Genomic DNA, 26,711 nt, shown 5'->3' with positions numbered 1-26,711 from the left:
TTGGAGTGAAATGTTCTGAAGATGTCAATTAATTCCATCTGATCTAATGAGTCATTTAGGATTGCTGTTTCTTTGCTGATTTTTTTGTCTAGAGGATTTATTCAGTGGTGTCAATGGGGTATTAAAGTCCTCTACTATGATTGTATTGCTGTCAATCTCTCCCTTGATATCTCCCAGAAGTTTTTTTTAATGTATTTGGATGCTCCTGTTTTGGGTGCATATATGTTTACTAGAGTTATATCCTCTTGTTGAATTGCTCCCTTTAGTATTATGAAGTGGCCTTTCTTATCTCTTTTTATGGCCTTCACATTGAGGTCTATACTGTCAGGTATAAATATTGCCACCCCAGCTTTTTTCCCATTTCCATTTGCCTGAAAATTTTTTTTCCATTCCTTCACTATCAGTCTGTGTGAGCCCTTTGTTCTGAGGTGGGTCTCTTGTAGACAGCAAATATATGGGTCATGTTTTCTTATCCATTCAGCTACTGTATGTCTTTTGATTAGAGCATTTAATCCATTTATGTTTTAAGGTTATTATTGATAGGTACTTGTTTGTCGCTATTTTTATTCTTTATGCCTGTGTTCCTTCTTCCCTTTCTATTTCTTCTTTTTACAGCAGTCCCTTCAGCATTTCTTGCATTGCCGGCTTGGTGTTAATAAACTCCCTTACCCCTTTTATGTCTGTGAAGCTCCTGATTTCACCTTCAATTTTGAATGGTAGCCTTTCTGGGGATAGTATTCTTGGATTCTGTCCCTCGCTTTGCATAACTTTGTATATTTCATTCTATTCCCTTCTGGCCTGATGTGTTTCTGTTGAGAAATCAGTTAATAGTCTAATGGGAGATCCCTTGTAGGTAACTTTCTCTCTCTCTCTGGCAGCTTTTAAGATTCTTACTTTGTCGTTGATGTTTGCCAATTTAATTATGATGTGTCTTGATGTCTGTCTTTTGGGGTTCATCTTCTTTTGGACTCTGTGTGTCTTGGGCTTGTCTAGATTTTTTTCTTCTCAACATCAGGGAAATTTTCTATCATTATTTCTTCAAACAGGTTTTCTTTTCCTAGCTTCACTTCTTCTCCTTCTAGCACTCCTATTATGCAGATGTTGTTTTGTTTCATGTTGTCCCAAAGTTCCCTTGGCTCTCCTCCTGCTTTTTAAGTTTTCTTGCCAGTTGCTGCTGTGCTTGGGTGGTTTTTCTACCTTGTCTTTTAACTTGCTGGTGCAGTCCTCAGCTTCTCTTAGTCTACTGTTGAAACTTTTTACTGTGTTCTTTTTTTTTCCCCTAAAAAATTTACACAGACATTTCATATGTACACAATTCTTAACTTACGTACCAAAAATGTAAAGTCATGTAGTTGTGATTCTTTTATGAACAGTTATTTCAGTGACTTTCCAGATCAAAATTTAGAGGCTAACTTTCCTTAATAGAGTATCAAGTACCATTATCTTCAAAAGTTGATATGCTGTTACAGCAAAGTCCCACTATAACATATGTAACAAAAAATGTAAAGTCATGTAGTTGTGATTCTTTTCTAAATAGTTATTCCAGTGACTTTCCAGCTTAAAATTTAGAGGATAACTTTCCTTAATAGAGTATCAAGTACCATTATCTCCAAATGTTGATATGCTGTTACATCAAAGTCCCACTGATTCACAATTTAATATCATGTATACTACATAATCAAATTTTCAATCTTTCACAGCACATTGACAAAGTTACTAGGAAAACTGGACTACCACATCAAAGATGTTACAGATGCACAAAATTCTGACAGGAAGAGCCAAGATCAAGGAGTAGTTTTCTTTAGGAAATAATTCTACCAAAAACATGTGAATAGAAGTAATTTAAAATATTCAAGACATAGCAAATGCACAACTGACTCTAAATTGCCATTTAGTATGCTTTGTATTATAGGATATAAACACTACCCCCATCTATGGAATATGAAGCTGACACCCAAGACAATCAAAGTCTCCCATATTCAATATCCCACTATTTTCTGGTTGTACCAAAAAACAAACAACCAGCAAATGATTTCACCTCTTAAAAAAAGCATTTACACCTTAAAAAAATGGGATGAGGTGGAATTCCCTCCTTTTTAAAATGTTTCTAGAGCTACTAAAAAACTTGCATTTACAAAATAGTTGATAAAAATATTCCTCTGGATTGTACAAGAAGGGAGACAGGGACCACTGATAAGACATGGTATATGACATTATTCAGACTAGGCTTCTTTTCCTCCTGCTTCATCTGAGGTTGGACTCTCCTTGTTTTTAGTTTCTCTGTTTTCACAGGTAGATCTTCTTTAGGTTCCTGGTCAGCCACTTCAGCCTGCTTTCCCTTTGCTCCCTTTTTCCTTTCATTTGCACTTTTTTGTCTGCACATTTATCCTTTCCTGCTGCCTTTTTGGGCTTCGTTTCCACTTTGCAGGAGCAGGTTTGGCTGACAACCTGGCTGACCTCCTCTTGGGCTCCTCCTTGGCCACCCCCTCCACAGAGCTGACCTTCCTCTTGGGTATTGTGGTGGCAGGCCAGGCACATGCTGGGTGCCCAAGGGCAGTGGGGTGCCTAGTGGCTTGGCAAACCTGGGCTGCCTGGCTGCTGCTTTGTCTCCCAAGCTGCTCGGACCCCTCCACTGTATTCTTTATTGCAGCTATGTCATTCTTCATTTCTTCTTGATTCTTATACATGTTGTTAAATTTGTCTTCCACCCTTTTCAGTGTCCTTATAACCGTTGCTCTGAATTATTTCTCTGACAAATTGCTTGCCTCCATTTTGTTTATTTCCTTTTCTGTTGATTCCTCCTTTTCTTTCGAATAGGGGTTGTTTCTTTGTCTCCCCATTTTTGCTGTTCCTTTGTGATTGTTTCTATGTATTAGATCAAACTGCTATGCCACCCAGATTTTTTGAATTTGTCTTTGATAGTAGATGTTTTGTGGGATCCAGTGGTGCAATATCTCTGGTCTTCTGGGATGGGTATTTTGGGATGCCCCCTATTTGGGATATTTGGGTTCTTTTGGTGTAGTTGGGTCTTGAGTGTTATTGTCCAGTTTGTGGATGAAGTCTCCTCTCCGGTGTCTGGTTATGTGGCTCTCTCTCTCTACCATTTTCACTGAACAGCCCAAAATACAACTCGGCAAGGCACAACACAAAGGGAACAAAACACGAATGTACTCACGACACCGATAACCCCAATATAAGTGACCACCACTGAAAAGAGACTTGGGAGAGAGAAAAGAGCAAAAATGATATTGAGAAAGGAAAAAAGATAAGAGAGAACAGAAAAATTAGAAAAAGGAAGAAAACACATATATGTGGAGAAAACACCACAAAACAAACTGATAAACCAAAAAATGCAAATAGCCCTGACCAGTTTGGCTCAGTGGATAGAGCGTCGGCCTGTAGACTGAAGGATACCAGGTTTGATTCCAGTCAAGGGCATGTACCTTGGTTGCAGGCACATCCCCAGTAGTGGGTGTGCAGGAGGCAGCTGATCGATGTTTCTTTCTCATCGATGTTTTTAACTCTCTATCCCTCTCCCTTTCTCTCTGTAAAAAAATCAATAAAATATATTTTTAAAAAATGCAAACAATAAACACTCAGAAAAAAGGGGGAGGGGCAGAATCTGTAGAGGCAGAGCTTATATACAGAAAATAAGGTTAAGGAATTGAATGAATAGGGGGAGGTCCTTGATTCAGTATAGTCTAGGTAGAAAGAGAATGAGTGGATAAGAAGAGAAAAAAATTTACAAAATTAAAAAATAAATAAAGAATAAGAAAAAAAAACAAGAAAATATTTTTAAATTTATCTGTTCATGTATTCATCCATTTTCAAAAAAGGAGAATAGAGAAGAGAGCAGGTAAGCTTGCGTTTAGTGAGTCAGACTAATTAAACAATTAGGAGAAAAAGAGAGCAAGAGAGGAGAGGAAACACAAGCATAAAAAAATTGACTAGCAAAGAAAGAGAAAGGAGAAGGGTGCGTGGACTTGGAGCATGGGAGAGGAAATTAGATATATGAGTAAGCCAACAGAGACTATAGTAATAATAACACATCAATAAAGCAGATAAAGAAGATCAATTTTAACAAGGGGTAAAAAGAAAGGAAAGAGAAACTATAGCAGGGACAAGAGAAGAGAAAACAAGGATGAAAGAGGGAGAAGTGAGGAAGAAAAGGGTGGGAAATAAAAGAAAAAATAAGATAAAATAAAATAACAATAAAAAAATAAAAATAGAATGAAGAAAAAATATGGAAAAAGTAAAATAAAAAAAACAAAAAATTTTAAGTAAAAGATAAAATATAAAATAATAATAAAATAAAAAAGTGAAGTGTCATTCATTTCAGCTTGGTTTTAATGCCCCATGGGGCTGGTTTAAGACCCCACTCTTTTGTTCTGTCTGCCACTTCTTACTTTCCTGTTAGGTAGTCAGCACCATGTTGAAATTCCAAGCAATCAACCCGTCCTCTGTTTGTGTCTATCTCCACAGCCTTGGCTGCAAGTAGGAGGGACCAATCTGCCCATTTTGTCTGTCTGCCTGCTGTCAATCTTAATCTCTCAAGCATCTGTTTCTGACAGGGCTATAGGTGGTGAGGGTGCTATATCACTTTCTGGTACTGAACCCAGTACCAGAGGGCTCTTTGGGGCTATTTAGAGCAGTGATTCTCAACCTTCCTAATGCCACGACCCTTTAATAAACTTCCTCATGTTGTGGTGACCCCCAACCATAAAATTATTTTCGTTGCTACTTCATAACTGTAATTTTGCTACTGTTATGAATCGTAATGTAAATATCTGATATGCAGGATGTATTTTCATTGTTACAAATTGAACATAATTAAAGCATAGTGATTAATCAAAAAAACAATATGTAATTATATATGTGTTTTCCGATGGTCTTAGGCGACCCCTGTGAAAGGGTCGTTCGACCCCCAAAGGGGTTGCGACCCACAGGTTGAGAACCGCTGACTTAGAGTTTTTGTGTCTTTTATACAGCTCAGGGTGTAGTCTGGGTGTGGCTGTATTTGCTGTCTTGAGGCTGCTGGGAGGGCTGGCTCTTCAGAAAAATCACTGCTTAGGTCTGGAGGGTCAGGAATGTCTCAGTACTAGATTCCTGGTCACCTCTCCCTGACCCACTCTTCTCCATAGCCTCTCCCCAGACTCCACAAGTCTGCACCTCCACCTGAACTGCAGCCACGGGTGAGTGTTTGTATTTGAAAGGTTCTATGAACTGGGTTTAGCAAATAAAAGCAAAGACAAAACAGAGGCAAAACAACCACATGACTGCTAGTTTCTACCCTCCCCCCCCGCACCCACTCCCCACCCGGCACTGCATGGCTTGGGCAGCTCTTCTGGCTGCCTTTCTTGGCTCAGCCTCTCATGGCTGTGGACTTAGATCAATACTCCCCTGCTGCCAGAAGCCCTGTGGACTTCCTTTCCACAGTCAGATATTACACCTGTCCTCAAGGGACATGGACTTGGTGCCATGTAGCTTCCTTCTGACCCTCTCTGCTCGATGGTCTTGTGACTCTCTCCTGCCCATATCCCCGATCCTACCATTCTGTAGGCGTCCTCTGCCCTTCCTGGCTGCGAATTGTCTCACCAGCTGTGTCTACTTCGCCAATTCCAGGTGGATGTTATTCGATTTAGATGCTCCTTCTATCTGCTCTGGGATAAGGCTCGAGACACATCTGCCTATTCAGCCGCCATTTTCCCCTCCCACCTGTTATAATCTTTATGAAATGCACTTCTTCATCATTACTTCTTGAAATGAGGATAATAACTATCAGGATTAAATTAATTGGTACATGTAAAATGTGTTGGCACTATTAGATGGCTCTTAGCATCCCTCCCATTTAATAGCCTACCACATTTTTTTCTGCCCCCAGATTCAGCCTTTCAATTTATTTTTACTCACTCATCTAATTTTTTTATGTACTCCATCCAGCATGAGGAGTATATAAAAAGCAGCCCTAGCTGTGCTCCTAATGATGCCCTTCCCTTGGCACATTGGGGTGGACACTGCTGGAGCCCATCACAACCGGCAGGGCACAAGAGATTGTGCTTAGTTGCCTACTGATCCCATCCTTCACATCCTAGATACACAGAAATCACTTTGAGTTCCCGCCTGACTTGGAATAAGACACCCTTCTGGAGAGCTTTGAGGCATTTAAAGCAAAAACAACTTGTAACATTTATGCAGTGTCTATTAAGTGGCAGGAACTATACTTGTATTATGTCAGCTTATCCTCAGCTTAATAAGGTAGTTCTATAAATATCAGCACTCTCATTTTATAGAAGGAGAAACTGAGGCAACATTAAATAATGTTCCCCAGGTCAAGCCCACAGTGGTGGAGCTCACCTTTGTATGCAAGTAATCTGATTCCAGACTCAGGGCTCTTATTCCCGGAGGGGGAATTTTAAAATGATGATACCTGGGCTTACCCAGACTAATGGAAGCAGAATCTCTAGGAATGGGGTTCTGGCATTGATTGCTTTTTTATGAGCTCTTCAAGAGATGCTATGGTGCAGCCCGGATTGAGAAGTGGACAAGGCTATGCTCTTGAGTCTCCCTCAGTGGCTTGGGACTTGAGAGTCTGTGGAAGGCGACTTCTGTTCCTGTCCTCTTCTTCCCCTCTGCCTGTTGGTGATACTATTATTTTTAATACTATTATTTTGTTGTTGTTAATCCTCATCTAGGATATTTTCCATTGATTTTTGGAGAGAGTGAAAGGGAGGGGGAGAGACAGAGAAAGGGAGAAAAACATCGATGTGATAGAGACACATCAATTGGTTGCCTCCCCCTCACGCCCTGACTGGGGCTGGGGAATGAGCCAGCAAGCGAGGTACATGCCCTTGACCGGAATTGAATCCGTGACCCGTCAGTCCCAGGGCCGATACTCTATCCACTGAGCCAAACTGTCCACGGCTGTTGGTGCTTTTTAAAAAATATATTTTTGTTGATTTCAGAGAGGAAGGGAGAGGGAGAGAGAGAGAGAGATAGAAACATCAGTGATGAGAGAGAATCACTGATCGCCTGCCTCTTGTATGCCCCCTTCTGGGAATGGAGCCCGCAACCAGGCATGTGTCCTTGACCAGAATTGAACCTGGACCCTTCAGTTCCCAGGCCGACACTTTATCCTCTGAGCAAAACTGGGTAGGGCCTGTTGGTGATTTTCAAAAGTTTGTATTTTTATAATTGTCAGAGGTCCTCTTTCTGTCTAGCATTCCTAAGGAGGGATGGTAGGCTGAATAAGGGTCCCCCAAAGATGCCCATATCCTAATCTCCAGAAACCAAAGAACAGTCACTTTGTAGGAAAGCAGTTTTAGGGTTTCAAGAGCAGCACACCAGGGGAAGGTAAATACATGGGAGGGAACTAACGGAGTAAGTTTTGCTTATAGATTCCTCTGACGCTGTCTCTGGGAGGAAGCGTGTAAGTGATCTTTTTTAAAGAAGAAATTCAGGGACATGTTTGTCTATTATTATACATTTAAAGCAATTACTATTTGAGATATTCTTTTCCTAAGTGTAAGACAGTTCAATGAAAAAATATATATATTTGTGAAGGGGGCCTGAAATATGAGAAGCCTGGAGCTGATGGGGTCTGGTTATGCATAAGAAACAATTAAACAGCCTTGATGTATGTTCTTGGGACCTTGTTAAAGCTAATTTTTATGTACCAGTAGGACATTTGTGTAGAATAAGAGCTCTCTTAAAAAATCCTTTTAGACACAAGAGTTCAAATCTTTAAAGGTATATCCATTTTAATGGATAAGCCTTTTTATGGCTTAAAACCAATAAAATAAGCCTTTATGGCTTAATCATGGACACAAGAGGTGTTTCCCAAAGAGCGAAACGATGCAGTCCCCTCAAGAGCCGAAATTTCTCCCAAAGATACTCTAAGGCAGTAAAGACCTTCACAGTCTCAGGTGGGAAGACAGCTCTGGCCTCCCACAGAGATGCCTGAGAGCACAGACCTGCTGCTCTGTGTCACCGGATGAGTTATACTGGAAATCCTCCCAGCACGGATGAAACAAAGAAAGGAGAGCTGACATTTTATGGCTTCCTTAGGTCAAATGCACAAAAGACAGAGACAAGGAAAATGAAGACTATTTCTGAGAGGCTATATGTAGCCCCAAATCAAATCCACAGAGTCACAATTTTAAAGAACGAAGTTTCACAAATTTTTTTTTAGAAAAACATTTGGAAAGGAAATTTGGAAAGGGAGCAATAAGAAAAAAGTTTACCTTCCTTTCTTGGCTGGGCACTGCAAACAGAGATCCCAGATTGCTGACTTCGGTAAGAATTCTTACCTATCACTCACTGGCATTTTGTCAGTTTCCCCAGGATTCCATCTGCCAGCTTTGGAGCTGGTGGGGCATCCCAGCTGGTTTGCAGAAACAGGGGAGGTGAAACTTGACCCATCTTAGATTTTTAGCCAGGACTCTTTAACAAAAAGACAGATTAACAAGAGAAAAACAGTATCTATCTATCTATCTATCTATCTATCTATCTATCATCATTTATCTATCTATCATCTATCAATCATCTATCTATCTATCATCATCTATCCATCCATTTATTTATTTATTTGAAGAGAGGTCTTTTACTTTTGTGTGTTCTTATATATTTACTAGAGGCCCGGTGCATGAAATTTGTGCACTGGGGGGGGGCGGTGTCCCTCAGCCCAGCCTACACCCTCTCCAATCTGGGACCCCACGGGGAATGTCCGACTTCTGGTTTAAGCCCGATCCCACAATCCGAGACTGCTGGTTCCCAACCACTCGCCTGCCTGCCTGCCTGATTGCCCTAACTGATTCTGCCTGCCAGGCTGATTACCCCCTAACCACTCCCCTGCCAGCCTGATCAACGCCTAAGTGCTCCCCTGCTGGCCTGATCGCCCCCAACTGCCCTTCCCTACTGGCCTGGTTGCCCCTAACTGCCCTCCCCTGCCAGCCTGGTTGCTTCAAACTGTCCTCCCCTGCAGGCTTGGTCCCCCCCAACTGCCCTCCCCTGCTGGCCTGATTGCCCACAATTGCCCTCCCCTGCCAGCCATCTTGTGGCTGTGGGTGCCACCATCTTTGAGGGTGTGGCAGTCAATTAGCATATTCCCTTCTTATTGGCTGTGGGCACTGCCATCTTTGCGATGATGTGAGGGTCAATTAGCATATTCCCTGTTTATTAGATAGGATTCTTAATTTTTTACATGTATTGCTTTTATAATTCAAAAAAGCAGTCAACATAACTGTGTAATGAGAGACAATTGATGATGAAAGAAAAATTTAATGCATTAATTTCAGTGCAGTAAAAAATGAATATTTATATGTCAGCACACATAAGGAGACTCTCTCCATGTATGCATCGCAGTTTAAAAATATTTTATTTTTTGATTACAGTTTGTAGTTAACACTTTTCTGCATTAGTTTCAGGTGTATAGTTCAGCAGATAGACATTCATAAAGGTTACAAAGTGTTCCTGAGGTAATACCCTCCTGGTTCCATACAGAGTTATTATATTGTTGACTATATTCCTTAATCTTTACCTCACATCCCCATGACTATTCTGTAACTAACAATTAGTACTTCTTATTTCCATCACTTTTTTCACCCCACTCCCAACACGCCTCCCCTGGTATCCATCAAAAAATTCTCTGTATCTAGAAGTCTGTTTTGTTTGTTTTGTTCTCTAGATTCCATGTATAAGTTACATCATGTAGTATTTGTCTTTGTCTGACTTACTTCACTTAGCATAATACCCTGTAGATCTATCCATGCTGTCACAAATGGTAAGATTTTATTGTTTTTTAATGTGCCACCGCTTTTTTTAGTCTATTGATGAGCACTTGGGTTGCTTCCACATGTTGACTATCCTCTTATATGATAAAGAGGTAATATGCAAATTGACCATCACTCCAACACACAAAATGGCCGCCCCATGTGGACACAAGATGGCCTGCAGGGGAGGGCAGTTGTGGGCGATCAGGCCAGCAGAGAAGGGCAGTTAGGGGGGAACCAGGCTTGCAGGGGAGGGCAGTTGGGGGGCACCCAGGCCTGCAGGGGAGGGCAATTGAGGGGACCAGCCCTGCAGAGGAGGGCAGTTGTGGGGAACCAGGCCTGCAGGGGAGGGCAGTTGGGGGCAACCAGGCCTGCAGGGGAGGGGAGTTGGGGAAAACCAGGACTGCAGGGGAGGGCAGTTGGGGGGAATAGGCCTGCAAGGGAGGGCAGTTAGGGACGACCAGGCTGGCAAGGAAGGGCAGTTAGGGGTGACCAGGCCAGCAGGGGAGGGCAGTTGGGGGCAATCAGGCCAGCAGCAGAGCAGTTAGGTGTCGATCAGGCTGGCAGTGGAGTGGTTAGGGGGTGATCTGGTTGGCAGGCAGGTGAGCGGTGGGATTGGGCCTAAACGGGCAGTCGGACATTTCTCGAGGGGTCCCAGATTGGAGAGCGTGCAGGCTGGGCTGAGAGACACCCTCCTCCCCGTGCATGAATTTCGTGTGCTGGGCCTCTAGTTGTATATAATGCTGCAATAGACATGGGGGTGCATATATCCTTTCAAATTGGTGTTTTGGGTTTCTTTGGATATATACCCAGAAGTGGAATCACTGGGTCATAAGGCTGTTTTATTTTTAATTTTTTGAGGAACCTCCACACTGAGAAAAAAACAGTTTATTAATGCATGCAGTGCATATCACAGGGGGAAAAAACCTGAGTGAAAAGTAACTCCAGGTGGTGGCTTAAAATTCCAGTTTATATAGCATCTTTAGCAAAGAACAAAAAATTTGTAAGGAAATGACAGGAAAGAAAAAGCAGTTTTAGGAGGCAAACTGTGAGAAGGTAGACATATGGAAGCAACTAATGAAGTAAAGTTTGTTTGCAGATTCCTCTGGTGCCATCTTTGAGCCAAGAATCTATTTTCTGTGAAAGAAGGATTTATAACCTGCCTTTAGGCAGAAAGGGGAGGGGAGTAGAGAGAGCTTTCCAGCATTTGCTGCTTCTTAATTGCCTTCAGCTCAAAATAATTTTTATTCTGAATTCTTTTTCCATCATGTTGCATGCCTCTGTCTCACTTAGCTGCTTTTCTGGCGAGTCCTCCTTCTCTTTCCTTTGGGGGTTTCTTTGTCTACCCATGTTTGATCTCACTGACATATCTAGTTGTTGAGTCGTTCAGTGGCTGCTCCCTGGGTGGCAGTGGCTCCTCGGGCTGTGGTTGCTCCTTGGGCGGTTGTGGTAGCAGTGGCTCCTCCGTTGATAGCAGGGCCTCTGGTGGGTGCTGTTCACAGCTGTGGTGGCTCTTCTGGCTGGTGGAGGGAGGCTTCACACACAGTAACTGTTCCCCAGACAGAGCGTGTGGAGATCAGGAGGCCGCTGTTGCTTGAATCTGCTGCGTTGATTTAAAGGCACAAAATACAACACAACAAGGCACAACGTACCAGGCACTGAACACGAATGTATTTACGATATCAATAACCCCAAATAAAGGTGGCCACCCGAGCTAAGAGAGTTAGGAGATAAGGAAGAAAGAAGAGAAAAAGGTAGAAGAGAAAAAAGAAAGAAAGAAAAAAGAAAAAAAAAGGAGTGCAAAAATAAAATTGGAAAAAGGGAGGGAAAAAAAGAAGAGGAAAAAAAAAGTAAGAGAGAAAAGAGAGTGAAGTATAAGAGGGGAAGAGACTATTTATATGAGGAGAAAACTCCTATAGAACCGCCACTAATACCAACAATTTACAGCAGCAGATTCCTGGAGATGAATACAAACTACAAACAACCAATAATATCAAGCGACGCAAGGGAAAACAGAAGCACAGAAATAACCGGGGGGCGGGGGGAGAAAAATAAAAAGAATAAGCAGACTAACCTCACAAACGATCCTAAAAAAACCCCCAATATACTCGTCAATCGAGCAAACAACAATAAACAATAGAGAGAGAAAAGAAGAAGAAGAAGAAAAAAATTTGGATAGTGAAGGAAGATAAGGGAAAGGTGTATAAGGATTTAGAGCAGGGGATTGGACATAGGGTATATAAGTAGGGTGAAATTTTGACAGGGGGTAAAAAGAATAGGGAAAATCTAAAGCTGGAGTAGGGTAAGAGAAACAGGACAACAAAAGGGAAAAAGTGGGGAAGAGGGTTTAGCACAGAGGCAAATTGAGGTAGAGAAAAATGTTGCTAAAGGAACGATGAAAATAGAATGGAGGACATTAGTCCCAAAATAAAAAAATAAAAAAAATAAAAGAAAAGAAAATGACACTTTAAAAAATGGTAAAATGGTAGCGGTAATAATACTAGTTAAAAATAAAAATGTAGTAGTTGAAAGGGTAAAATCAGGTGATGGGAAAAAAAAAAAAGAAAAACAATGTTTTCTTAGTTAAAAGGAGTAATGCAGTAATGCAGGTGCTTCAGATCTTCTACTCTTCTTTTTGGCACGCCTGGAATTCAGGAGAATGTTGAATTTTACACTGTTCCACTGTTCCTCCGTGTTGTAAGCCACAGTCCTGATTTTAAGGCAGGCCGTATTGGTTCCCCTTACTGCTGTATTTGTATGTACAGAAGAGTCAGTTCGTGGCTCTGCCTCTGGGTGGCAGTGTGTCTGGATTGACCTCCAAGGCTTTAAGTCCTCTCTGACCAGGAGTTCTCTATTGTACCTGAACCAGCTCCGCCCAGAGCTGGTTCACCAGTCGCCACTCCCAGCTCTGTTTTCCAGGCTCCCCAAAAACAATCTTCCCCTACAAGCTCCGCTAGCGACCCCAACTGGGCAATCACATGCACTGGGATCAACAATCAAACTCACAGATTTAAGAGGAAGTGTGTAAACAAGAGCCTGGGAGGCTGTGGGAACTTGCAGGGCTCCACCTTCCAGAACTCCGCGGAGTCTCAGAGCTGGTTTTTTAATCGTTACCCTGCTCTGTGTTGTTGGTGGGACTTCAAAATAATTTTTATATCAAAAAGGCATATTTTAGTGTGAGGTATTCTGGTTTCCTGCACATGGTAAAAGGGATTTTGGAAATTTGATTAAGTGAAGGATTTTGGGATGGGAAGATTACTATGGGTCATCTGAGTTGCCCAATGCAATTACATGGGTCTTGGGTCATCAGAGAGAGATTTGAAGATACTGTGCTACTGACCTTGAGGATGGAAGAAGGAGCCAGGAGCCAGGAATGTGAAAAGTCTCTAGAAGTTGGGAAAAGCAAGGAAATGAATTCTCTCCTAGAGCTTCTAGCAGGGGTGGGGAATATCTGGCCTGTGGGCTGTATAAGGCCCGAGAAATCATTTGGTCTGGCCCTGCCAAGGCATTAGGGGTGAGTTAATTAAATATTTGACCCAGTATAACAGGCTAATTTTTTTAACGGCATTTTAAAATTTTTATTTTTTGGCAAATTAAGTTTAATACACAGATACAAAACAAGATTCACAGCTTTTACAAATCATTCAAATAGCATTGTAAATAATTTTTTTAAAGCAGGCTAATTTTTATTTTTATTTTATTTTTTTTAATTTATTTTTTTCTAATTACATAACATTTTTATTTTTTAAATATATAATATTGACACAACCATCCAGCAAAGAGAAATATGTTAGCTCTTTCCCCACTAATTTTTAAGTTGATAACTTTGTATGCCCACAAATGATATAAATATCCAAATGGCCCTTGGCAGAAAAATGGTTCCTTACCCCTGCTAGGGTCTAGAGCAGGGGTGGGCAAACTTTTTGACTCGAGGGCCACAATGGGTTCTTAAACTGGACCAGAGGGCCGGAACAAAAGCATGGATGGAGTGTTTGTGTGAACTAATATAAATTCAAAGTAAACATCATTACATAAAAGGGTACGGTCTTTTTTTTTTTTTTTAGTTTTATTCATTTCAAACGGGCCGGATCCGGCCCGCGGGCCGTAGTTTGCCCACGGCTGGTCTAGAGGGTGCGTGGCCCTGCTAACACTTTGATTTTACTCCAGGGAGATCCATGTCAGACTTCTGACCTTCAGAACTGTATGTTATTAAACGTGTGTTGTACTTTTGTGGTAATTTGTTAGAGCAGCAACAGGACACTAATGCAGGGGTGTTTGCTGTAGAAGGAACGCTGTCCACCAGTACCCCAGATATTTGGGTTCTTCTTCTCCCTTCTACCACTTACTGACTCTGGACATTCAGGCAAAACGTGAAATGTCTCAAGCTCAGCTGCCTCTTCTCTGAAATGGAATCAATACAACCAATGCATTCGAGGGTAGCACTGGGCTGATGGCTTCATCCACTTCACAGAGGCAATCCCTGCTGCAGCGGCCTCCTCCGGCTCAGCTCAGCTCAGCTCAGCTCAGCATGGCTCTGCGCTTCGAAAGTGGAACCACTTTCCCCACTCCCCAAAGCTGAGCCTGAAATCTTGGGCTAGTTTATCAATAGCTGAAATTATGTTGTTTCTTTGCTTGTCATAGTTACCGTCCAAAATCAGGAATCATTATTTCTTAGATTGGGATTTAAAAAATAACAATTACACTAAACAGTGAGACATAAATGTCCCAACGCCAAGAGTCTGAGAGACAAAAGAATTTTTCTGCTGACGATTCCTCTCTACTCCAGTCAAAATTGCACAGTGCTCAGCTATCACCATACTGTTTCAGCCTCTGCTTATGTGATTTATTTTTTCATAAGCTAGATTGGAACATGTCATCTTGTCATCACTTTCACTGTGTGATGGACACAGATTATTATGCCTTCGTTGGTCATCTGTTTCAAAATGGGGAGATATAGACCTTTATACGATTGCACCTAGGACAAATGTATTTGGTAGTGATTACATCCAGTGGTAAATCCTTGACTTCATGTATTTCATATTTAATGCTCTGCCCTTCTTTGTCCTTAGTAGTAATATGAAATGGCAAACTTGAAAGATATTTATATAGAAGGTCATGGGAATTTTGCAAACATCATTTTTCCAAATGATGTTTTGTTTGTTCTATTAGTTGCAATAGTGTGTACATTATCTTTCTGAAAAAGGTGCACATAATCTTGGATGGGCTTACTTTGATACAATAGTTAACAGCTAAATTTGTTACATTTCTTTGTTTCCTAAGAGAAAAGAAAAAATCCTTTTTATGTTAAGGGGATTTGACCAAAGGCCTTCTAACTAGTACTTTTAAAACACTTATTAAATTTATGGGGGTGACATCCTATAGAATAAAGAGCAAATATGCAAATTGACCATCACACCCTGGCACAAGATGGCTGCCCCCATGTGTTCACAAGATGGCCACCACAAGATGGCTGGCAGGGGAGGGCAGTTGTGGGCAATAAGGCCAGCAGGGGAGGGCAGTTGGGGGCCATCCGGCTGGCAGGGGAGGGCAGTTGTGGGCAATAAGGCCAGCAGGGGAGGGCAGTTGGGGGCCATCCGGCTGGCAGGGGAGGGCAGTTGTGGGCAATAAGGCCAGCAGGGGAGGGCAGTTGGGGGCCATCCGGCTGGCAGGGGAGGGCAGTGGGGGGCGACTAGGCCAGCAGGGAGGGCAGTTGGGGGCGATCAGGCCGGCAGGGGAGCAGTTAGGCGTCAATCAGGCCAGCAGAGGATTGGTTAGGGGGTGACCAGGCTGGCAGTCAGAAGTGGTTAGGGGCAATCAGGCAGGCGAGCAGCTGTGAGCCAGCAGTCCTGAATTGTGAGAGGGATGTCCAACTGTCGGTTTAGGCCCGATCCCACAGGCAGTGGGACATCCCCCAAGGGGTCCCAGATTGGAGAGGGTGCAGGCCTGCTGAGGGACACCCCTCCTCTGTGCATGAATTTTGTGCATCGGGCCTCTAGTTCTATATCTATGAAAGGCTAAGTTGACTCGCACATGCATGATACACATAAAGCTCTCACTGGCGCCAATCGCACATGTGTGTTTCAATTTGTCATTGTCAATTGTGAATTTGGTTTACATTTCTATTATAGAGAAAGGGCGAATGGTGATATTAAAATATTTCTTCTAATTAACTTTCCTTCAATGTGCATGAATTTGTCCACCTGGCCACTAATTGCTTAATAAAGTTATATGGGTTTCATAGATTTGAATGCTGTATAGCAATACAAATGAATAAACTACAGGCAACAGGATGTATTCTCACAAACAGTTATATGGAATATATAAAACACATATAAAAATTACTATAAAATATATATTAAGTTTAAAACTGGGTAAAACTAATATATAGAAATTAAAATCAGGATAGTGCTTAATTTGGTGAGAAGTATTGGTAACTGGGAGAGATCTCAAAAAGTAATTTTGGTTTTCTTGTAATATTTAATTTATTAAAGTTTTCAATATGCATGTTATATTTTAATAACAAGAAATTAAAATATAAGATTATATAGATTTCAAGTGTATCATTCTATAATGCATCGTCTGTCATTGTGTGTTTACTATCCAAAGTCAGGTCTCCTTCTTCACCATATATTTGACCCCCTTGACTCTCTTTTACCGCTTTCCACCCCCTTTCTCTCTGGTAACCACCATACTGTTGTCTATGTCTATGAGTTTTTATTTGTTTGTCTGTTAATTTGTTGCTTTCAGTTTTATATCCCACATATGCCTAGCATCATATGTTCTTGACATTTTCCATCTGAGTTATTTCACTTAGGATGATCTTTTCAAGACCCATCCATGTGTTGTAAATGCCAGTATTTCGTCTTTTCTTTATGGCTGAGTAATATTCCATTGTGTATATGTACCATATCTTTATCCAATCATCTATTGAAAGGCACTTTGACCACTGTGAATAATGCTGCAATGAACATAGGGATACATATATTTTGAATAAATGTTTTCAAAATTTTCAGGTAGGTTGCTGGGTCATATGGTAACTCTATTCTTAGTTTTCTGAGGAACCTCCATACTGTTTTCTATAGTGGCTGCACCAATTTACATTCCCACCAGCAATGTATGAGGGTTCCTTTTTCTTCACCTCTCCAGCACTTGTTATTTCTTTTCTTGTTGATGACAGCCATTCAAACAGGTGTGAGGTGGTATTTCATTGTGGTTTTCCTTTGCATTCACAAAAGCAGCACTTCCTAACTGGGGAAGAAAATGTGATTTTTCTCCTTGGGACGTTTATTAATATCTGTAGATATTTTTGGTCATTACAACTGGAGGAAAGTGCTGCCAGAATCTAGTATGTGGAGGCCAGAGATCTTGCTAAACTTCTTGGCACAGATAGCCCCACGTAACAAAGAATTCTTGGGCCTGAGATGTCAATTGTGCTTGAGAAATTCTGCCCTTGACCAGTGTTTCTCAAACTTTAATGTGCATATGAATCACCTGGGCTCTGGTTAAAATGAGGATTCTAACTTGATCTCATGTCCCTAATGGACAGAACTGTACCTGGCACATCATGATTATTTCATAAATATTTGTTGAAAACATGGATAAATAGAGAAATGAGGGAATGAATGATACAACAGGCAGCCAAGAGCACTTGCTGTCATTCCCATATATATCTCTGAGTAATCTTAGAGACACTTATTCCAAAGAAAACTGAATTTCCTCTCAACAAGCCAGAAACTTGTCAAAGGCTTTTCTCAGGGAATCACAGCTGTCCTCAGGTAAAAAATGACTTCCTTTCTCTGACATTTCACACTGTTCCCTCTGACAGAGGGTGAGGGTTCAATGATGAGTTATTTTGGGTGGTTGCCAAGGCTGGATGTATGTTAGACGGATACAGTGAAAAACAAAACAAAACATGGAGGCCCTAAACCTGACCCCACCCCTGAACCTTCCCCAAGGGAAAAGGACTCAAATAAAATAAAATTGATGTGTGTTGGTGGCAGGAGGGAAGGAGGAAGTAGAGAACCAGAATAGGTTTTCAGAGGAAAATCAGATTAGAATGAATTTCACCAAGTAGCCTGCTGGGGAAAAGACATCCACCCATAGGCAATATGAAGCTGACGGGTTGGGGAACTGGATGCTTATGTAGTTTGTAAGTCTATGAGTTTCAGAAATCAGAGATTTATTAGCTCTAGTTGGAAAATCATTTCTTTTCTCCTTATTCTTGACTCTCTGGGCTTCTATCAATTATCTTCTGTCTACCACCCTTCCACACACAGATATCCAAGCCAAGTCTAAATTTGGAATTTGATCCAGCAGTGTCTTTCTTTCCAAAGTTAGTCCTCGTTCTCTTGGAAGCAATTTGCTTAGAATCCTGATGCTTCTCTACTGCCTACTGAGAATGGGTTGTGGCAGGCAGAAGGGAGAAAAGGAAGGGGGATGAGCAGTATGCAAGAAGTGGGTAAAGAGAGGTGAGTCAGCCAAGGCCATGAGAACTGGGCTACAGAAGTTCTCTGTAGCTAGGACAAGGATTTATCCAGATGCCATTGTAAATAGAGCTCCTGACAACAGCACTCCCCTGTTAGAAGGTGTGATGTAAATGAATGTGTCAACACTGTTGATTCAGGTGCGTTCACTGCATTTTGGCCATACATTGCGTAGTAAGCTAGTGTGGGCCACTGGGTGCCTGTGCCCCAAACCTGGACCACAATTACACAGCTTTCTCCTCTGGGCAGAGAGTGGGGACTGAGTTTGGGAGTCATGTCTCTAAGGAAACAGTTCATCAAAATGATGAATATTCTGCATCTTCCCTGGGACCTCCAAATAATTCAGGTTTGCTATGAGGCTAACAGAGTGATGTCTGTATGTCACCAGATGGGTTACTAAAGAGGTCGGAGGAGTTCCCTTTTCTGGACATCTTTAAATAGAAACTAGATTTTTGTATTATGGAATGGTTTTAAGGGTTCTGATACATATCTCTGTTGTATCTCTTCTTTGCTCCAAACATTCAGTTGGTTCTTATTGTCCATAGAATAAAGTTTAAACTTCTTAACTTGGCATTTAAGTCCTCTATTATCTGGCTCTGAACTACCTTCCTAGGTTTTGTTTGAAAAGAAATTAAAAAGAATTCAAAAAGCAGCAAACTAGAAATAGAATGAAACTTCCTCCATTTGATAAAGAATAGCTACACAAAACCTACAGCTAACATTATACTTAATGATAAGAAACTAGATGATTTCTCCTTAAGATTGGAAACAAGGCCAGTATGTCTCCTTTGATCATTCCTGATAAAGAATAGCTACACAAAACCTACAGCTAACATTGTACTTAATGGTAAGAAACTAGATGATTTCTCCTTAAGATTGGGAACAAGGCCAGCATGTCTCCTTTAGCCATTCCTATTTAACATTATACTATAAGTCCTAGCTAATGCAGGAAGATAAGAAAAAGAAATATAAAGTATACAGCTAGAGAAAGAAGAAATAAAACTGTCCTTGTTTGCAGATAACATAATTGTCTATGTAGGAAACCCAAAGAATCAACAACAGCAAAAAAACCCCCAAACTACTGTTGCCCATAAGCTATTATAGCAAGGTTGCAGGTTACAAGGTCAATATATAAAAGTCAACTGTTCTTCTGTATATCAGCAATGAACAGTTGGAATTTGAAATTAAAAACATAACACTGTATTAGCACCATCCCAAAAAAGGAGAGAAAAGAAATACTTAGCTATAAGTTTAACAAAATAGGTACAAGATCTCTATGAGGAAAGCTTCTGTATATCAGCAATGAACAGTTGGAATTTGAAATAAAAAACATAACGCTGTATTAGCACCATCCCAAAAAAGAAAAGGAGAGAAAAGAAATACTTAGGTATAAGTTTAACAAAATAGGTACAAGATCTATATAAGGAAAGCTACAAACCTTTAATGAGAGAAATCAAAAAAGATCTACATGAATGAGGAGAGGGTCCATGTTTATGGATAGGAAGAATTGATATTGTTAGGATGTCAGTTTTTTCCATAACCTGATGTGCAGACTCGATGCAATCCCAATCAAAATCCCAGCAAAGTGTGTGTGTGTGTGTGTGTACAAACTGATTTTAATGTTTATATGGAAAGGCAAAGACTCAGAATAGCCAACACAATATTGAAGAACAAAATCAGAGGACTGACACTACTCAGTTTCAAGAATTACTATAAAGCTACAGTACTCAGGACAGTTTGGCATTAGGGAAAGAAAAGACATTCATTTAGATCAGTGAAACAGAATAAGGAATCCATAAATGGGCCCACATAAATATAGTCAAGCGATATTTGACAAAGGGGCAAAAGCAAATCTGTATAGAGAAAGGATAATCTTTTCAACAAATGATGCTGAAACAACTGTATATTCACATGTAAAATGAATGAATTAGACACAGTCCTTCTATCAATATTTTCACAAAAATTAAGTTAAAATGGATCACAGACCTAAATGTAAAATACAAAAGCTATAACATGTCTAGACAATAACATAGAAGAAAATTAGGGTGACCTTGGGTATAATGATGAGTTTTTAGATAAAACATCAAGTACACAATCTATGAAAGAAGAAAATGTATGTTAGACTACATTATAATTAAAAACTGCTATGTGAAAGACACTTTTAAGAGAATGAAAAGACAAGCTACAGACTGGGGGAAAATACTTGCAAATTTTATCTGACAAAGGACTGACATCCAAACTATACAAAGAACTCTTAAAATTCAACAATAAGAAAGCAAATATAACCCAATTGAAAAGTGAGCAAAAGATCTGAACAGATACCTCACCAAAGACGATAAACAGATAAAAAAATTATCATATGTCAATCAGGGAACATCAAATTAAAACAATCAATGAGAAGTCACTGCACACACATTAGAATGGTGAGAATCCTGAACACTGACAACACCAAATGTGTGAGAGGATTTGGAACAATTAGAACTCTCTCTTATTCATTGCTGGCAGGAATGCAAAATGGTACAGCCTTTTTGGAAGACACTTTGGCAGCTTCTTACAAAATTATTCATACTCTTATTATATGATCCAGGCTTGTGCTCTTAGGCATTTATTCAAATGAGTTGGGAACTTACATACATGTAAAAACCTGCATATGAATATTAATAGAAGTCTTATTCATAATTGCCAAATCTTGGAAGCAACTAAGATGTTATTCAAGCCCTGGCCAGTGTAACTCAGTGGATTGAGTGTTGGCCCATGCACCAAAGGGCCACAGGTTTGATTCCCAGTCAAGGGCATGTGCCTGGGTTGCAGGTTCAATCCCTGAGCCATATGCGGGAGGCAACCAATCCATGTGTCTCTCAAATCAATGCCTCTCTCTCTCTCTCTCTCTCTCTTCCTTCCCTTCCCCCTTTCCACTCTCTCTAAAAATCAATGGAAAAATATCCAAAACAAACAAACGGTTCACTTTTTCCCTGTCCTTGCTAATACTTGATACTGTCAGTCTTCTAAACTTTTGCCATTCTAGTGAATGTGCATTGGTATTTGTTATTTTAATTAACATCTCCCAAATAACTAATTATGTTGAACATCTTTTCCTATGCTTCCTTGCCATTCATGTATAAAAGTTTTAATTTTTGATGTGCTCAAATTTATCAGTTCTTTTTTTCATTATTTTGCTTTTTGTATCTTGTTTAAAAAATCTTTCCTATCCCAAGGTCAATAGGAACTTTTCAATATTTTCTTTTAAAAAGTTTTAAAATTTGATTTCTCATAATTAGGTTTTTAATTCACCAAAAATTTAATTTAGAATCTGGTGTGAGGTAGAGGTCTACTTTAATTTTTATCTATAACTAGAGATTTAATTGCAAAAGCACTTTTTTCCACTGAGTGGTTATTTGTATTGTTGTTTCTGACACCAACTTCTCCGAAATGTTGGGATTCCAGCTGTATTTTCTTTAGTCTCCTACTCCTGTGGTAGGAATGACTTCAACATCTCCTGTATGTTTCTGCCACCATGAGTTTAATTCATGCTGTTCCTTATGTCTGGAGTGCTGTTCTCTTTTACCTCCACCTTTCAAATCCTATTTAATTCTTCAAGGTCCCGCTCAAATGGCCCTTCTAGTCTTCCAAGATCCTATCATATGTCTCTCTCCTGCCCCTAAATTAAAAGAAGGGGCTCAACACATAAAAATATTATTTCTATTAAACTTATTTAAGTGACATTGGTCAACATGAAGATATAGGTTTCAGGTGTGGGTTTCTATATTACAAGATCTGTATATTGCACCATGTGCCCACCACCCAAAGCCAAATGTCCTGTCACCATACATTAGGATCCCCTTCTCCCCTCGCTCCCTTCCCTCTTGCAACCACCACACTTTTGTTTGTGTTCATGAGCTTTAGTTTTATATTCCACATATGAGTGAAATCATATGGTTCTTAGCTTTTAATGACTGATTTATTTCATTTAGCATAATATTTTCAAGGTTCATCCATGTTGTTGCAAATGGCAGTATGTCATCCTTTCTTATGGTTGAGTAGTATTCCACTGTGTAGATGTACCACATCTTTGTCCAGTCCTTTATTGCAGGATGCTTTGGTTGTTTCCATGTCTTGGCCACTGTGAATAATGCTGCAATGAGCATAGGGGTGCATATATCTTTGCAAACACATGATTTTGAGGTTTTCAGGTATATACCCAGGAGAGGGATTGCTGGGTTGTATGGTAGCTTTATTCTTAATTTTTTTGAGGAATCGCCAGATTGCTTTCCATAGTGGTTGTACCGATCTACATTCCCACCAGCAGGGAATGAGCACACCTCTAGTATTTTATTCCTTTATTATAAATCTTAGTTCATCTCTTTGGTATCACAGTCCTATGTGTTTGTCTTCTTTATCTGGACACACTGTTAACCCTTACATGTTGCAATGGTAGACAGAATAATGTCCCATTCTACCTGCCATGTTTAATTTTTAGAACTTGTGGTGTATTACCTTACATGGCAAAAGGGATTATTTTGCAGAAGTGGTTAAATTAATCACCTATTCCCTTAAAATTGGAGAACATTTTCCAGTTGAGTTACAGAAGCAATAGAAAATGAATATACTTGCTCACCATGGAGTCCCCAATAACTCGAAGCAGATCCTTAGATATATATGAAATACTCAATCATTGTTCATTGACTTGAACTTGTAAAGCAGTATAAAGTGGAACTATAGAATGACTTCTTTAGATTCTTACCACATCACTGATACTCATATCTAGCCTCTAGACCAGCGGTTCTCAACCTGTGGGTCGCGACACCTTTGGGGTCGAATGACCCTTTCACAGGGGTCGCCTAAGACCATCGGAAAATACATATATAATTACATATTGTTTTTGTGATTAATCACTATGCTTTAATTATGTTCAATTTGTAACAATGAAAATACATCCTGCATATCAGATATTTACATTACGATTCATAACAGTAGCAAAATTACAGTTATGAAGTAGCAACGAAAATAATTTTATGGTTGGGGGTCACCACAACATGAGGAACTGTATTAAAGGGTTGCGGCATTAGGAAGGTTGAGAACCACTGTTCTAGACTGTTGTCAAATGAAGACCTTGCCGACGACTCAGCTCAGCTTTCCCGTTTGTTGGCAGCCTGGTCCACTCTGCCTTTGCTCATAGCATGGTAAATACATACTCAGGCTACACACAAAGCTTCCCCTCCTTTACATGTGCTGACGACTCTCTCATGGTAGAGAGTCCCAGCAGGAGAGCCCTTTCAGTGTTTAACCTACTCAAAGGTTATTGATAAAAATTGTTTGATGGGCTAATCACAGATGTTTCCTAGTGTTTGCCCTTACCTAGGGGAACGGTATGAGATTTGGAATCAGATATATAAGGGTTTTGGAATCTTAGCTCTGGTCTATACTAACTCTGTGACTTAGAGTAGGTTAGTAAATCTCTTGGCACCTCAGCTTCCACATACCTACGGTGGAAATGATACTCTCTTGAGTTGCCTCAAAGATAGGATAACTGAAAAGTTATTAGCACATACCAGATGTTCAATGAATGCTAGCTTCCTTCCCATCTCAGGCTCCACACTACTAACAGAAACAGTCCAGGCTCCTATTTACATTGAAGAGTTGGTTACAGGCAGGTGATGCAACATAGCATTTGTTCTTACTTTCTGTTTGCCTCGCCATCCATCATATTTTCAAGTTTATAGTTCTGTTTGTCATTCAAGTTTATAGTTCCCATCATATTTTCAAGTTTATAGTTCTGTTTGTCATTCTGGATGTTTGGTTAAGAATTGTCCATGTGACGTAGATGGTTTTAGTTATTTAAAGATTGAGATGGGTATGGGAATAAAAGGCAGGATGTAGAAGAGATCAAAATAAAATAAGACCTTAGTAATATCTGATAAAATAAAATAACTAGAACGGTGGCACTCTAGCATGGTTATTGTCTTGTGACAGAGTCATATTATTACTCTGGCCTCAGGAGCAGCTGTTGAGCCACCCACCTCTATCCAAAATGAGCAAACACCTCAGGTGCCAGGGTTCATGACACTTGACAGTTGACAAATGTCCTCTGGGGTATGGTGGTGGGGAGGTTACATTTAAATTTTTCTGTCATAGTGCCACTCTGCTTGTTTTCATATACTCTAAGACTTTGGTTCTCAAAACTCAAGAATACATAAAAATTAACTGGTGGGTGCTTGTTGAAATGTAGACTCCTGGGCCTCCCCCTGCTGATGGATTCAGTAGATCTGAAGGGGGGCCCAGGAATCTGCATTTAAATAACACCACAGCTGTTTTTGATACTGGTTGCCACCCAAGTCAGTGTTTTAGGGAGGTCAGGTCCATGCAGGAGCTCATTACTCACTGGCTAGTTATTGAGTACTAACTAGGCGCAAAACATTATATGGGCGGAGCCATGGCCCTAGCTCACCAAGCATTTACCAGAGAGGATAACAGCTGCCTACTCTCAAGGTTAGTCATATTGTTCCTTTCTTCTTATTCCCATTCATGTTGTGCAAACCTCACATTGGTTTAGAATAATTTGTTCACTTATCTCTCTACCAGATTGTATATTCCTTGGGAGCAAGTGAACTTTATTATTGACGTATCACAATTTTTTCCCATCATCTTTTGCTATTCCTATAACTTTGGTTTTGGTCGTGACTCCAGCCCTGGCACCTGTGATAATCTCTTGCTTGAGGTACTGTACATTAGGAAATGGACTGTCTTTATAGGACTTGTCTAACAGGCTCTATTATGTTACCACGGCCATAACCATTTCCTTTGTCTTATGTTCATCTTGATGGCCTGGAGAGAGAGAGCAATGATCACACATGCCCCACTGGCTTTGGTTCTCATAGCAGGTGGTACATGCCTGGAACTAGTGGTCATGTGGGCGGGGTAATAAGGTGAGCCTCATTGGGAAATACTCTATTGCACAAGTTTAGACAGAGAGGTATGATGCTCAAAAGGGTGTGGTCCCTAGATCCAGATTTATGCAGGAATTGTGACATTCTGAAGGCTCATCTGCTCAACTTCATTCCTGGAGACATGAGCACATTGGTTTAATCTCCAAGGAAGAACAGCTTTAGATTGAGAACATTCAGTATCTGCGTTTCCTTCTTGAGAACAGAACCATTATAAATTCTGGGAAGAAGAAAATTGAGTTGAACTTGACATTGAGAAAAGTGTGAAGGTAAGAAGAGTTTAACTAAGAAAACCTCAAAACAGTTGAAATTTGGGAAAGTGCTTTTATGAAATGCTTGAGAATCAAAAATATTTAAAGCTACATATGCTTACGTAATACTTTGCTTTGAATGTTAAGGCAAATAGTAACATGAAGCTCAAGAAGTAGTTCAAATTGTTTTGGTGTATTAGAATTTACAGATGTGTTTTGGAATATGAGTCATTAATTAAGATTTTGAAATACTTTATTTTAGTGGTGGCTCAAGGTGAAATTTTGGTTTAAGTTTTTCTCCATGGTATTCATTTTCTATTGACATTAGCTATTTGGTTAATTTCACCAAGAAAACTGTAGAATATTTTTTTCAGATCTAGTTTCCTCTTTCTGTGCACAGGCCTAGTCTGAACTTTATGTGACTGTAATACTGAGAATTAGCACCTAACACCCAATTTAGATCTTGGAAATTTAACCAATATTATCTCTAAGTGCCAGAGTTTTAAAATATTTCCCTTTTGGGTATTGAATGAGTGTGTGTGTGTGTGTGTGTGTGTGTGTGTGTGTGTGTGTGTTGGAGGGGGGCAGTCAGAAGAAAAGGGGCCAATATGGGTGTCGGGAGTTGTATCTCATCTTTAACCCAGAGGATGATGTTTGGTGTCATTAGGAGCAGAGGGGTTTTTGGATGGGGAAGGAGTATGCATTTTCAGGATGAACTGCAGTTAGGAGTCAGGGATTGAATCTTGTACTCTTGTGGGCCTGGAAGAACCGTTTTCCCTTTGTGAGATTATAAGTGGTGAGATCAGGCAGGGAGGATGTTGAAAAAGTACCCTTTTGTTTCCTTGCCTGGAGATTTCCCCTGGGGTTTCTGCTGGCTGTCCGGCAGGTATGTTCTGCTTTGTGGGCGAGGCATGCCCTCTGTTCTCCAAGGGGAAGGTGTCTGTTCTTTGGATTAAAATCTAATCAAACTCTGGAGTACTTGGATTTTACAAGTAATAAGTTTTGTCTACAGGGAATAGTAAAGCAGGAAGCAAAAAATAGATCTATGGGTAATGGTGTCATCTAGGAGATGACACATAAGTGATATTTGAGGAGTTAAGCAACTTTTTCTTTCCACATTGAAAATGAAGTAAAAAAAAAAAAAAAGAAGTAAAATGAATGTCATTTGCGGTGCCAGGAGCAACTGGTTTTGTTGGGTCAAGCAAATATAGCAAACCTGTTTATATATATATATATATACACACACACACACACACACACACACACACA

General features: G+C 40.3%; 1 protein-coding gene across 5 annotated transcripts in view; it reads left to right on the top strand.

Annotated features, from left to right (window-relative positions):
* TMEM45A (transmembrane protein 45A) overlaps positions 1 to 26,711 on the top strand; it is an 82,253-nt gene that overhangs the window by 35,601 nt on the left and 19,941 nt on the right. The window contains exon 1 of one of the 5 annotated variants that reach the window (XM_014535586.1): positions 25,286 to 25,460. The exons of 3 other annotated variants lie outside the window; for them this stretch is intronic. The gene's annotated coding sequence lies outside the window, so the exon portion shown is untranslated. Of the gene's footprint in view, positions 1 to 25,285; positions 25,461 to 26,711 lie in introns of those variants that run through there. One more of the 5 variants, XM_014535588.1, reaches the window with a different exon arrangement.

Source organism: Myotis brandtii, unplaced genomic scaffold, assembly GCF_000412655.1.
Source record: "Myotis brandtii unplaced genomic scaffold, ASM41265v1 scaffold1464, whole genome shotgun sequence".
NCBI classification, from domain to species: Eukaryota; Metazoa; Chordata; class Mammalia; order Chiroptera; family Vespertilionidae; genus Myotis; species Myotis brandtii.
This window is presented reverse-complemented; position numbering and strand designations above follow the sequence as displayed.